Source organism: Monodelphis domestica, chromosome 4, assembly GCF_027887165.1.
Source record: "Monodelphis domestica isolate mMonDom1 chromosome 4, mMonDom1.pri, whole genome shotgun sequence".
Lineage (NCBI taxonomy): Eukaryota > Metazoa > Chordata > Mammalia > Didelphimorphia > Didelphidae > Monodelphis > Monodelphis domestica.
Window position 1 is genome coordinate 198,657,489 of NC_077230.1, and position 13,203 is coordinate 198,670,691.

At 36.4% G+C, this 13,203-nt stretch overlaps 1 pseudogene; it reads left to right on the plus strand.

Annotated features, from left to right (window-relative positions):
- The first annotated feature begins 12,721 nt into the window (after positions 1-12,721).
- LOC103103641 (protein transport protein Sec61 subunit gamma-like) lies at positions 12,722-12,933 on the plus strand (annotated as a pseudogene).
- Positions 12,934-13,203: the final 270 nt, after the last annotated feature.

Genomic DNA, 13,203 nt, shown 5'->3' on the forward strand with positions numbered 1-13,203 from the left:
AAGCACATTCACAAGGCAGCAGGAAACTATAAAAGAAAATCAAAAGTGAAAAAATTGAGGAAAATATGAAATGCCTCATTCAGAAAACAGAAAATTTAGAAAATTGTTCCAGGAGAGACAACTTAAGAATCAGTGGTTTACAAGAAGATTATGACAAAAGAAAAATCCTGGATATCATCCTACAGGAAATTATCCAAGAAAACTGCCCCAATATTCTAGAACAAGAGGGAAAAATGGAGATTTAAAGAATCCACAGATCACCTCCTGTATTAAATCACCAACTGACAACACCCAGATATGTTATAGCCAAATTCAAGAACTACCAGACCAAGGAAAAAATATTACAAGCTGCTAAGAAGTCATTGGAACTACAGTGAGGATAAAACAGGATATTGCTGCATTTAAACTGAAGGACTGAAAGGCCTAGAATATGATATTGCAAAAAGCAAGGGAACTAGGTCTACAACCAAGAATCAACTATCCAGTAAAACTGACTATATTCTTACAGGGGAAAGTTTAATAAAATAGAAGAATTCCAAGCATTAATAAAGAAAATACCAGACCTGAACAGAAAATTTGATGCCCAAACACTGTGAATTTTAGAACTATTCCTCCCTTATCAGACCATTCTTTAGAAGATTTGATTCAGCTATTTCTTGATCAGTAACAATAGAGATACTTGGAATAACAGAATCAAGTCTTGGAAAGTCCACATTTCTCCACCCTACTCAGTTTAACAAAGTCAGGATGCCTGCACCATACTGTGACAGACAAAAGAGTGGTTGCCATAAACTGTGACAGCAAAAATATGGGTTTAAGACTTTGAATTGCCAAAACTGCAAAGATAAATTTTTAGTGTCTTGACTTTATATTAAAAATAAAGTGGTCGCCATGGGAAAAATTCCCAAATATGAAATACCCAAGTCAGCTAGGTTTTATGGAGATTTTAATTAATACAAATTAAGGAATTAAGGAAAGGGAGAGAGAGAGGGTAAGAGGAAATAGGGCCTAGGCCCATGGCCTAGGCCTTCTTCCTCAAGAGAGAAAACTAAGTCAGTCTTTAATCACTCACCACAACATCTTTCCAAGGAAAACTCTAGTGTTCAGAGAGACCCTCCAATTCAGCTTTCAGAGCTGAACTAAATTGAACACCAAGACAGACCTCCAATTCAGTTTCCTAAACTGACCTCCTTTTTAAAGAGAATTTTCTCCTATGTCACCTCCCCTAAATTTTCACATCTACCAATCACAGATGTTTTCCAGAGGACAGACCATTCTTAATTCACATCTTGTTATCACATTCTTAATTCACATCTTATTATCACCTTCTCTGGGTAGACTAAAACTTCTGAGTAATTCACATCTCTTTGCTAAGCTTGCCCTTTTAGTGATTAATTTAACTTTCATAGGTACTTAGCACCCTTTTTTATTAGATCTAAAAATAGACCTAGCTTAAGGGCTTTTGCCTCACTATAAGTATGAGTTAAGCACCTTCATTGTTCACTAAGGAGTTTTACAACTTTATCTTCCCCTAAAGTATGCCTAAGTATGGATGGAGTAATGTAAAGTTGTCACATACATTCTGGACTAAGTATCTCCATTATTTAAAATGGGGAACAACCTTAAGCATAACCTTAAAATAATGTTCCAAGGTCAAGATGAGAATTTTTAAGATTCACAATGCTCAAGATTAAATATCTGGGAAAAAAGGCAACGGGTATGCAGAAAACAACTGACAGACTCATGGACTGTCCTAAGTATAGCTAAGCTATCATTGCTACAGATGAGATGCAGAAAAGTGATGTAAAAATGTCTATATAAGGCATGTCACTTCCTATCTCTTCCCTTTTCCCCGGAGAGGCAACTCTGGTTGGCAGCATGCTAGGCCTTCCGACATTTTGGCAGTGGTGGCAGTTATTTGTCTGGGTTTTGGTGGTGAGTTTTGTCCCTGACTTGATTCAGGTTCAGGCATCTCAGCTGAGCCCCTTTTTGGAGTTCAGGTTGATTCCTTCCTCCTTCATACTCCAAACCCTTACTTCCTAGATCTTCTAATCTCCCCTCCCCGTACCAGCCAGGTGGGGAGAGGAATCCTTCTCCCTTTCCTTCTCCCTTCTTTTTAATCTTCTCCACTATATCAATTAAATCACCCTACAATTTCCAGCTGACTTGGGTATTTTTTTATTTGTGATTTCCCCTGGTGACCATTAAAATTTAGATTTAAGTCACAATGCTAAAATTATCCTTACAATGCAGAACTCAAGAGAATCATCAAAAGGCAATTAAGAAAGGGGGAAAAACAAAAGCAAAACAAAACAATAAACAAACAAACTTTTCTTAAGGGACCCAATAAATTAAAACGATATGTATCCCTACAAGAAATGAGGATATTGATAGCTCTTAAAAATTGTTTTTATCACTTCCGGTCAAGATGGCGGCTTAGAGAAAGCTAAAGTCCAAATCTCCTGAAACCCTTCCTTACTGATCTCAAACCAAATGCTCCTAGGGCACCGAAATCCAAAACGATCAACAACATAGACCCCGGGAGTCCTCCTCCTGGACCAGGACCTGAGTCAAAAGTAAGGGCTCCCCCCCAAAAGCCAGAACCCAAGACCACTCGGACCTAAGGGGTAGGCAGAAGGAAGGTCCTAGGACCCATCCCCCCCAACCCAGAGCACCGAGTCTGTGTCGTAGGCAGCAGAGGCAACCTCAGAGCCCCATGGCCTGCTATTCTGAAGGCCGCTTCCAGAAAACAACCTGACCCAGTCAAGGGGGCACCCAGACAGCAGGGAAACAGAGAGAGACAGGGGAGCTCTTAACCCCCTGGGAGGAGCCCTCGGAGCTCCAGGAAGCCTCGGCCTCTCCCCCTCAGAGAGCAGGGTCATCTGGAACAACAGCAACCCTCAGGGCTGGCAAAAGGGCCTCGGGAGCCGGCTATTCTGAAGGCCACATCCTGAAAACAACCTGACCCAGTCAAGGGGGCACCCAGACAGCAGGGAAACAGAGAGAGAGAGAGGGGGGAGCTTATAACCCCCTGGCTGGATCCTACCATTGGAGTCTCACGAAAAAAGTCCCTGCCTCAAGGCATACTAAATTCAACCCATGGAAAGCTAATCTCATTAGGAGCCCTTTGGAGCTCCAGGAAGCCGTGGCCCCTCCCCCTGCAGAGTGCTGCAGCTGACCGGCTAAGGCACAGGAACAAGGGCCAAGCTAGGCTTAGAGCATGGAAGTAAGGCAAAGGAGAAGCATCAGGAGGGTGCCGAGGAGAGGAGGGCAGTAACAGGGACATACCAGCAATTACTGGCTCGCTGGGAAGACAGAATAACAACTGCATAGAACGGACAATCTGCCTAGGGCTAAAACCTCTGAACGCCAGACAGAGATAAGAAAAGCTAATCCTCCCCACTCAGATAGAGATGGCAAACTACACAGAAGCACAAAAGCCCCCAAATTCCAAAAGAAACAAGAAGAAGGGGGAGAATTTGGACACATTTTATGGAGCAAAAATACAAAACACAGAGGAGATAGAAGAGGAAACACAAGCAAATGCTCTGATACCTTCCAAAGCTAATGGAAACTCTCCACAAACCCATGAAGAATTTGAATCTGAAATGATCAAAAAGATGGAAGCCATCTGGGAGGAAAAGTGGGAAATAATGCAAAATAAATTCACGCATCTACAAAACCAGTTTGACCAAACTGTAAAAGAAAACCAGGCTTTAAAGCATGGACTAATAAAGCAAAGCCAAAAGACCAAGAAATTAGAAGAGAACATAAAATATCTCACTGACAAAGTGACAGATTTGGAAAATAGAGGGAGAAGAGATAATTTAAGAATAATTGGACTTCCAGAAAAGCCAGAAATAAACAACAAACTTGACATTGTAATACAAGAGATAATCAAAGAAAATTGCCCAGAGATTCTAGAACAAGGGGGCAATACAGCCACTGACAGAGCTCATAGAACACCCTCTACACTAAACCCCCAAAAGACAACTCCCAGGAATGTAATTGCCAAATTCCAAAACTCTCAAACAAAAGAAAAAATCCTACAAAAACCCAGAAAAAGACAACTTAGATATAAAGAAATGCCAATCAGGGTCACATAAGACCTTGCAAGTTCTACTCTAAATGATTGTAAGGCATGGAACATGATGTTCAGAAAGGCAAGAGAGCTGGGTTTCAACCAAGAATCACCTATCCAGCAAAACTGACTATATACTTCCAAGGGAAAGTATGGGCATTCAACAAAATAGAAGATTTCCAACTTTTTGCAATGAAAAGACCAGAACTCTGTGGAAAGTTCGATATCAAAAATCAAAAAGCATGGAATACCTGAAAAGGTAAATATGAAGGAAAGGGAAAAGGAAAAAATGTTATCTTCTTCTTTTACTCAAACTCTCTTCTATAAGGACTACATTTATATCAATCTATGTATACTAACACATGGGGAAAATGTAATGTGTAAATAGGGGGAAAAGAAAGACCAAATAGAATAATCTTTCACACACAAAGATTCACATGGGAAGGGGAGGGGAAGAAAAACTCCTTTAAGAAGGAGAGGAAGAGAATTTTTACTTAAACCTTATGCTCAGGGAAATCAACTCTGAGAGGGAAAAACATTCAGACCTATTGGGATCTTGAATTCTATCTTACCCAACAAGGGTAGGGAGAAGGGAAAACCAAGTGGGGGAGGGGGAGAGGGAAAACAAAAGGGGAAGGAAAGAGAGGGGGGAAAGGGAGGGATAAAAGGAAGGGACTAAAATGGAAACACATCAAGGGAGGGGACAAGGGGGACCAATTTAAAGTAAAGCCCTGGACTAAAAGGTAGAGCCGAAGAAGAAAAGGTTAGAACTAGGGAAGGATATCAAAATGCCAGGGAGTTCACAAATGACAGTCATAACTTTGAACGTGAATGGGATGAACTCACCCATAAAACATAGACGAATAGCAGAATGGATTAGAATCCAAAATCCTACCATATGTTGTCTTCAAGAAACACACATGAGGCGAGTTGACACCCACAAGGTCAGAATTAAAGGATGGAGTAAGACCTTCTGGGCCTCAACTGACTGAAAGAAGGCAGGAGTTGCAATCATGATATCTGATAAAGCCAAAGCAAAAATAGACCTGATCAAAAGGGATAGGAAAGGTAATTATATTTTGTTAAAAGGGACTTTAGATAATGAGGAAATATCACTAATCAACATGTATGCACCAAATAATATAGCATCCAAATTTCTAATGGAGAAACTAGGAGAATTGAAGGGAGAAATAGACAGTAAAACCATATTAGTGGGAGACGTAAACCAACCATTATCAAATTTAGATAAATCAAACCAAAAAATAAATAAGAAAGAGGTGAAAGAAGTGAATGAAATCTTAGAAAAATTAGAATTAATAGACATATGGAGAAAAATAAATAGGTATAAAAAGGAATACACCATCTTCTCAGCACCACATGGCACATTCACAAAAATTGACCATACATTAGGTCACAGAAACATAGCACACAAATGCAGAAAAGCAGAAATAATAAATGCAGCCTTCTCAGATCACAAGGCAATAAAAATAATGATCAGTAAAGGTACATGGAAAACCAAATCAAAAACTAATTGGAAATTAAACAATATGATACTCCAAAATTGTTTAGTTAGAGAAGAAATTATAGAAACAATTAATAATTTCACTGAGGAAAATGACAATGGCGAGACATCCTTTAAAACCTTTTGGGATGCAGTCAAAGTGGTAATCAGAGGTAAATTCATATCCCTGAGAGAGCAGAGATCAATCAATTGGAAATGCAAATAAAAAAACTTGAAAGTGATCAAATTAAAAACCCGCAGCAGAAAACCAAACTAGAAATCCTAAAAATTAAGGGAGAAATTAATAAAATCGACAGTGATAGAACTATTGATTTAATAAATAAGACAAGAAGCAGGTACTTTGAAAAAACAAACAAAATAGACAAAGCACTGGTCAATCTAATTAAAAAAAGGAAGGAAGAAAATCAAATTAACAGCATCAAAGATGAAAAGGGAGACAGCACCTCCAATGAAGAGGAAATTAAGGCAATCATTAGAAATTACTTTGCCCAATTATATGGCAATAAATACACCAACTTAGGTGATATGGATGAATATATACAAAAATACAATCTGCCTAGACTAACAGAAGAGGAAATAGAATTCTTAAATAATCCCATATCAGAAAATGAAATCCAACAAGCCATCAAAGAACTTCCTAAGAAAAAATCCCCAGGGCCTGATGGATTCACCAGTGAATTCTATCAAACATTCAGAGAACAGTTAATCCCAATACTATACAAATTATTTGACATAATAAGCAAAGAGGGAGTTCTACCAAACTCCTTTTATGACACAAACATGGTACTGATTCCAAAACCAGGCAGGTCAAAAACAGAGAAAGAAAACTATAGACCAATCTCCCTAATGAATATAGATGCAAAAATCTTAAATAGGATACTAGCAAAAAGACTCCAGCAAGTGATCAGAAGGGTCATCCATCATGATCAAGTAGGATTTATACCAGGGATGCAGGGCTGGTTCAATATTAGGAAAACCATCCACATAATTGACCATATCAACAAACAAACCAACAAGAATCACATGATTATCTCAATAGATGCAGAAAAAGCCTTTGATAAAATACAACACCCATTCCTATTAAAAACACTAGAAAGCATAGGAATAGAAGGGTCATTCCTAAAAATATTAAACAGTACATATCTAAAACCATCAGCTAATATCATCTGCAATGGGGATAAAATAGATATATTCCCAATAACATCAGGAGTGAAACAAGGATGCCCATTATCACCTCTACTATTTGACATTGTACTAGACACACTAGCAGTAGCAATTAGAGAAAAAAAAGAAATTGAAGGCATCAAAATAGGCAAGGAGGAGACCAAGTTATCACTCTTTGCAGATGACATGATGGTCTACTTAAAGAATCCTAGAGATTCAACCAAAAAGCTAATTGAAATGATCAACAACTTTAGCAAAGTTGCAGGATACAAAATAAACCCACATAAGTCATCAGCTTTTCTATATATCTCCAACACAGCTCAGCAGCAAGAACTAGAAAGAGAAATCCCATTCAAAATCACCTTAGACAAAATAAAATACCTAGGAATCTATCTCCTGAGACAAACACAGGAACTATATGAACACAACTACAAAACACTCTCCATACAACTAAAACTAGACCTGAACAATTGGAAAAACATTAACTGCTCATGGATAGGACGAGCCAATATAATAAAAATGACCATCCTACCGAAACTCATTCATCTATTTAGTGCCATACCCATTGAACTACCAAAATATTTCTTTACTGATTTAGAAAAAAACATAACCAAATTCATTTGGAATAACAAAATTTCAAGGATATCCAGGGAAATAATGAAAAAAAAAACACATATGATGGGGGCCTTGCAGTCCCAGGCCTTAAACTATATTACAAAGGAGCAGTCATCAAAATAATTTGGTACTGGCTAAGAAACAGAAAGGAAGATCAGTGGAATAGACTGGGGGAAAGCGACCTCAGCAAGACAGTATACGATAAACCCAAAGATCCCAGCTTTTGGGACAAAAATCCACTATTCGATAAAAAGTGCTCGGAAAATTGGAAGACAGTATGGGAGAGATTAGGAACAGATCAACACCTCACACCCTATACCAAGATAAATTCAAAATGGGTGAGTGACTTAAACATAAAGAAGGAAACCATAAGTAAATTGGGTAAATATAGAATTGTATACATGTCAGACCTTTGGGAGGGGAAAGACTTTTAAACCAAGCAAGACATAGAAAGAATCAGAAAATGTAAAATAAATAATTTTGACTACATCAAATTAAAAAGCTTTTGTACAAACAAAACCAATTAACTAAAATCAGAAGGGAAACAACAAATTGGGGAAAAATCTTCATAGAGACCTCTGACAAAGGTTTAATTACTCAAATTTGTAAAGAGCTAAATCAATTGTACAAAAAATCAAGCCATTCTCCAATTAATAAATGGGCAAGGGACATGGATAGGCAGTTCTCAGATAAAGAAATCAAAACTATTAATAAGCGCATGAAGAAGTGTTCTAAATCTCTTATAATCAGAGAGATGCAAATCAAAACAACTCTGAGGTATCACCTCACACCAAGCAGACTGGGTAGCATGATAGCAAAGGAAAGTAATGAATGCTGGAGGGGATGTGGCAAAGTCAGGACATTAATTCATTGCTGGTGGAGTTGTGACCTGATCCAACCATTCTGGAGGGCAATTTGGAACTATGCCTAAAGGGCGACAAAAGAATGTCTACCCTTTGATCCAGCCATAGCATTGCTTGGTCTGTACCCCAAAGAGATAATGGACACAAAGACTTGTACAAAAATATTCATAGCTGCGCTCTTTGTGGTGGCCAAAAATTGGAAAATGAGGGGATGCCCATCAATTGGGGAATGGCTAAGCAAATTGTATATGTTGGTGATGGAATACTATTGTGCTCAAAGGAATAATAAAGTGGAGGAATTCCATGGAGACTGGAACAACTTCAAGGAAGTGATGCAGAGCGAGAGGAGCAGAACCAGGGGAACATTGTACACAGAGACTAATACACTGTGGTATAATCGAAAGTAATGGACATTAGTAGTGGTGTAATATCCCTGAATAATCTGCAGGGATCTAGGAGAAAAAATACTATGCATAAGCAAAGGATAAACTATGGGAATAGAAACACCGAGGAAAAGCAACTGCCTGACTACAGTGATTGAAGGAACATGACAGAGTAGAGACTCTAAATGAAACTCTAATGCAAATATTAACAACATGGACATGGGTTCGAATCAAGAACACATGTGACACCCAGTGGAATCACGCGTCGGCTATGGGAGGTGGTGGGGAGGAAATGAAAATGATCTTTGTCTTTAATGAATAATGTTTGGAAATGATCAAATGAAATATTATTTAAAAATTGTTATTATCACCTGGGTAGGTAGAAGAATTATAATCAAAGGGAAGAGTGAAAAACTGCATAGGATAAAATCAAGCCATAAATATGTGTATATATATATATATATATATATATATATATATATATACATACAACTAGAGTTAAAAAATTTTAATACTAAGAGAAATGGGAAAAGAAACAAAATAGAGTAAATGTATATGTTACAAAGAAGCACATGGTGGGAGAGAGGAAGAACATCAATACACTGGAAGGGTAAATAGGTAGAAGACAGGAAATACTCAATTCTTACATGCATTGAAATTGACTCAAAGAGGAAAGAACAACAAAATACATTGGGGCTGAGAATTGATTTACAGTCTATAGGGAAGTAGAAGGGTCACAAATGGACTGGTTGGAAGGGAAGCAATACAAGGGAGGGAAAGAATGGGGGTAGTTTCAAAAGACTGTAAAGAAAATAAGAGGGAAATAAGAAGGGGTGTTAGAGAAGGAAATAAAATAAGGGTGGGAATTAGAGGGACTGATTAAAAACAAAACACTGGTGTAGGAGCAAATAGTAAAAGAAGAAAGGGCAAGACTAGGAGTGGAAATCAGTATGCTAGGAAATACACAGCTGGTAATCATAACTCTGAATGTGAATGGAATGAACTCACCCATAAAACACAAGTAAATAGCAGAGTGGATTGGAAACCAAAACCCTACCATATGCTGTCTACAAGAAGCACAAAAGAGGAAGGTAGAAACACATAGGGTGTAAAAGTAAGAGGAAGGAGCCAATCTATTGGGCATCAACTGAGAAAAAGAAGGCAGGAGTCACAATCATAATATCTGACAAAGCCAAAGTAAAAATAGATCTAGTCAAAAGAGATAGGGAATATAATTACATCTTGATAGAAGGCAGTATAGACAATGAGGAAATATCAGTACTAAATATGTATATACCAAATGGCATAGCATCCAAATTTCTAAAAGAGAAACTAGTGGAGCTCAAGGAGGCAATAGATAGAAAAAAACTATACTAGTGTGAGACCTGAACCTTCCTCTATCCAAACTAGATAAATCAAACCAAAAAAAGAAATATGAAAACGTATGAAAAGTGAATGAAATGTTAGAAAATTTAGAGTTAGTAGATATGTGGAGAAAAATAAACAGGGACAAAAAGAATACACCTTTTCAGCAGCACATGGTATATTCATAAAGATTGACAATGTTCTAGGGCATAAAACATTGCAAGCAAGTTCAAAAGAGCAGAAATAATAAATGCAACCTTCTCAGACCACAATGTAATAAAAATAATAATTAGTAAGGGTACGTGGAGAGGGAAATAAAAAATTAATGGGAAACTAAACAATATGATTCTCCAAAATTGGTTAGCTAAAGAACAAATCATAGAAACAATTAATAATTTCATTGAAGAAAATGACAAAGATGAGACATCCTTTCAAAATCTATGGGATACAGCCAAAGCAGTACTCAGGGGGGAAATTTAAATCCTTGAATTCATATATTAACAAATTAGGGTGGGCAGAGGTTAATGAATTGGGAATACAAATAAAAAAAGAACTAAAAAGTTAACAAATTAAAAATTTTCAGATGAAAATTAAAGTAGTGATTCTAAAAATCAAAGAAGTTAATAAATTAAAAAACTAAGAAGTATTGATTTAAAAAGTAAGAATAGAAGCTGTTACTTTGAAAAAACAAATAAAATAGAAAAAATACTGGTCAATCTAATTTAAAAAAGAAAGAAGAAAAAGAAATTGACAGTGTCTAAGATGAAAACAGAGACCTCACCTCTAATGAAGAGGAAATTAAGTTAAAAAGTATTATGCCCAATTATATGGCAATAAATATGGCAACCTAGGTGATTTGGATGAATATTTACAAAATATAAATTGCCTAGATTAACAGAGGAAGAAACCCATATAAGAAAAAGAAATTGAACATGCCATCAAATAATTCCTTAATAAAAAATCCCCAGGACCAGATGGATTCACAAGTGAATTCTATCAAACTTTCAAAGAACAACTAATCCCAATATTATACAAACTATTTGACAGAATAAGCAAAGAAGGAGTTTTACCAAATTCATTTTATGACACAAATATGGTTCTGATCCCCAAACCAGGTAGGTCAAAAACAGAGAAAGAAAACTGCAGACCCATCTCCCTAATGAACATAGATGCAAACATCTTAACTAGAATACTAGCAAAAAGACTCCAGCAAATGATCATGAGGGTTATTCATTATATCCAGGTAGGATTTATACCAGGAATGCATGGATGTTTATTATTAGGAGAAACATCCACATAATTGACGATAGTAACAAGCAAACTGACAATAGATGCAGAAAAAGCCTTTGACCAAGTACAACACTCATTCCTATTGAAAACACTAGAAAGCATAGGAATACAAGGGCCTTTCTTAAAAATAATAAACAGTATATATCTAAAACCATCAGCAAACATTATCTGCAATGGATAAAAACTAGAAGCTTCATTCTTTGATGTGGCAAAAAATTGGAAAATGAGGGGATGCACTCCAATTGGGGAATGGCTAAACAAATTGTGGTATATGTTGGTGATTGAATTGTGCTCAAAGAAATAATAAACTGGAGGAATTCTATGGGAACTGGAATGACCTCCAGGAATTAATGAAGAGTGAGAGGAGCAGAACCAGGAGAACATTATACACAGATACTGTTATACTGTGGTACAATCGAATGTAATGGACTTCTCCATTAGTGGCAATGCAGTGATCCTGAACAACCTGCAGGGATCTATGAGGAGGAACACTATTCACATCCAGAGGAAAAACTCTGGGAACAGAAATACTGAAGAAAAACAATTGCTTTATTATGTGGGTTGATGGGGATATGATTGGGGATATAGACTCCAAATGATCATCCTAGTGCAAACATCAACAACATGGAAATAGGTTTTGATCAAGGACACATGTAAAACCCAGTGGAATTGTGCATCGGCTACAGGAAGGGGTGGGGGAAGGTGAGTGAGGGAAAGAATATGATTCTTTTAACCAAGGAATAATGTTCTAAATTGACTAAATAAAATGTAAAAAAAAAAGACACTGGGGCACTGGGATGTTAATCCATGATCTCTCTACTCTCATGTAAAGTAATTGTAATGCCTCAAGTTCTTATATTCATTTTTTCTCTTGTTCAGCTATCTCAGCTACTCAGTTGCTTCAACTGCATCCTTACCCATGCTCCTTTCCCATTTCATTATTTTACTTCAGTTATCAATCTTCTCTTAAAGTTACAATTTTAATACATATAATTAATTAAATTTACTACCTTAAATAAAATATAATATAAATTAGTCAAGCTAATTGAATAAATTAATCAAACTAATTAAATTAATATACATATAAATATTTTAATCAATATTAGTAAATACAGAGTAAAAATAGAAATGGTAATCAGAAACAGGCCAAGAATATGGTGCATATTCCATTTAATTTCACCATCAAACTCTTCATAAGATAGAAATTTTTCAATTTCTCAGTGACTTGTTCTCAGAAAGACTTGAGTTCAGAGCTTGCTTCAGATTTTCACTGTGTAATGCTGTACAAGTTACTTAATCTTTCTGTGCCTTGATTTTATTAGCTAATGAAATGAAAGTAATAGTAACATTCATCTTCAAGTATCCATCTCTGGTATTCAGATTTCCTTGGAGTTGTTACATGCCCTTTGGGTATGGAGCATTGATTTTGCAGATAGTCATGGATCAGGTAATGCAATTTGTTGAACCTAGTTGGCAGTTTGTGGAGGATTAAATTGGGTTTGTCAAATTATGCACCTTGCTAGATAGAAAAGAATTCCAGAAGATTGCTAAGGCAAGAGAAATAGGGTTTGCTATAATGAAATTTATTGTTTTGTTGTTGTTGTTATGTTGATCCTTATTCCTATCAATAACATCATTGTTGGTGGCTAAATACTTTTGGAAGACACCTGATGCTTTCTGCTTGATGGACAAGTTTGGGTTGGAAATTTGTTGTCTTTGTTCACTGAGTAAAAATTGTCTTATGTGGTTTACCTCCAGCATTTTCAATGTTACAATTACAATTACTTTTATAAAAAAATTTACATATTTAGCATATGTAAAACATTGAGAACTATAAAACATCATATATCATCCTCATTATGATCTAACAATTATGCTTAGCAATGCAAAAAGCTATGCAAATTTTCAGTATCTTATAAT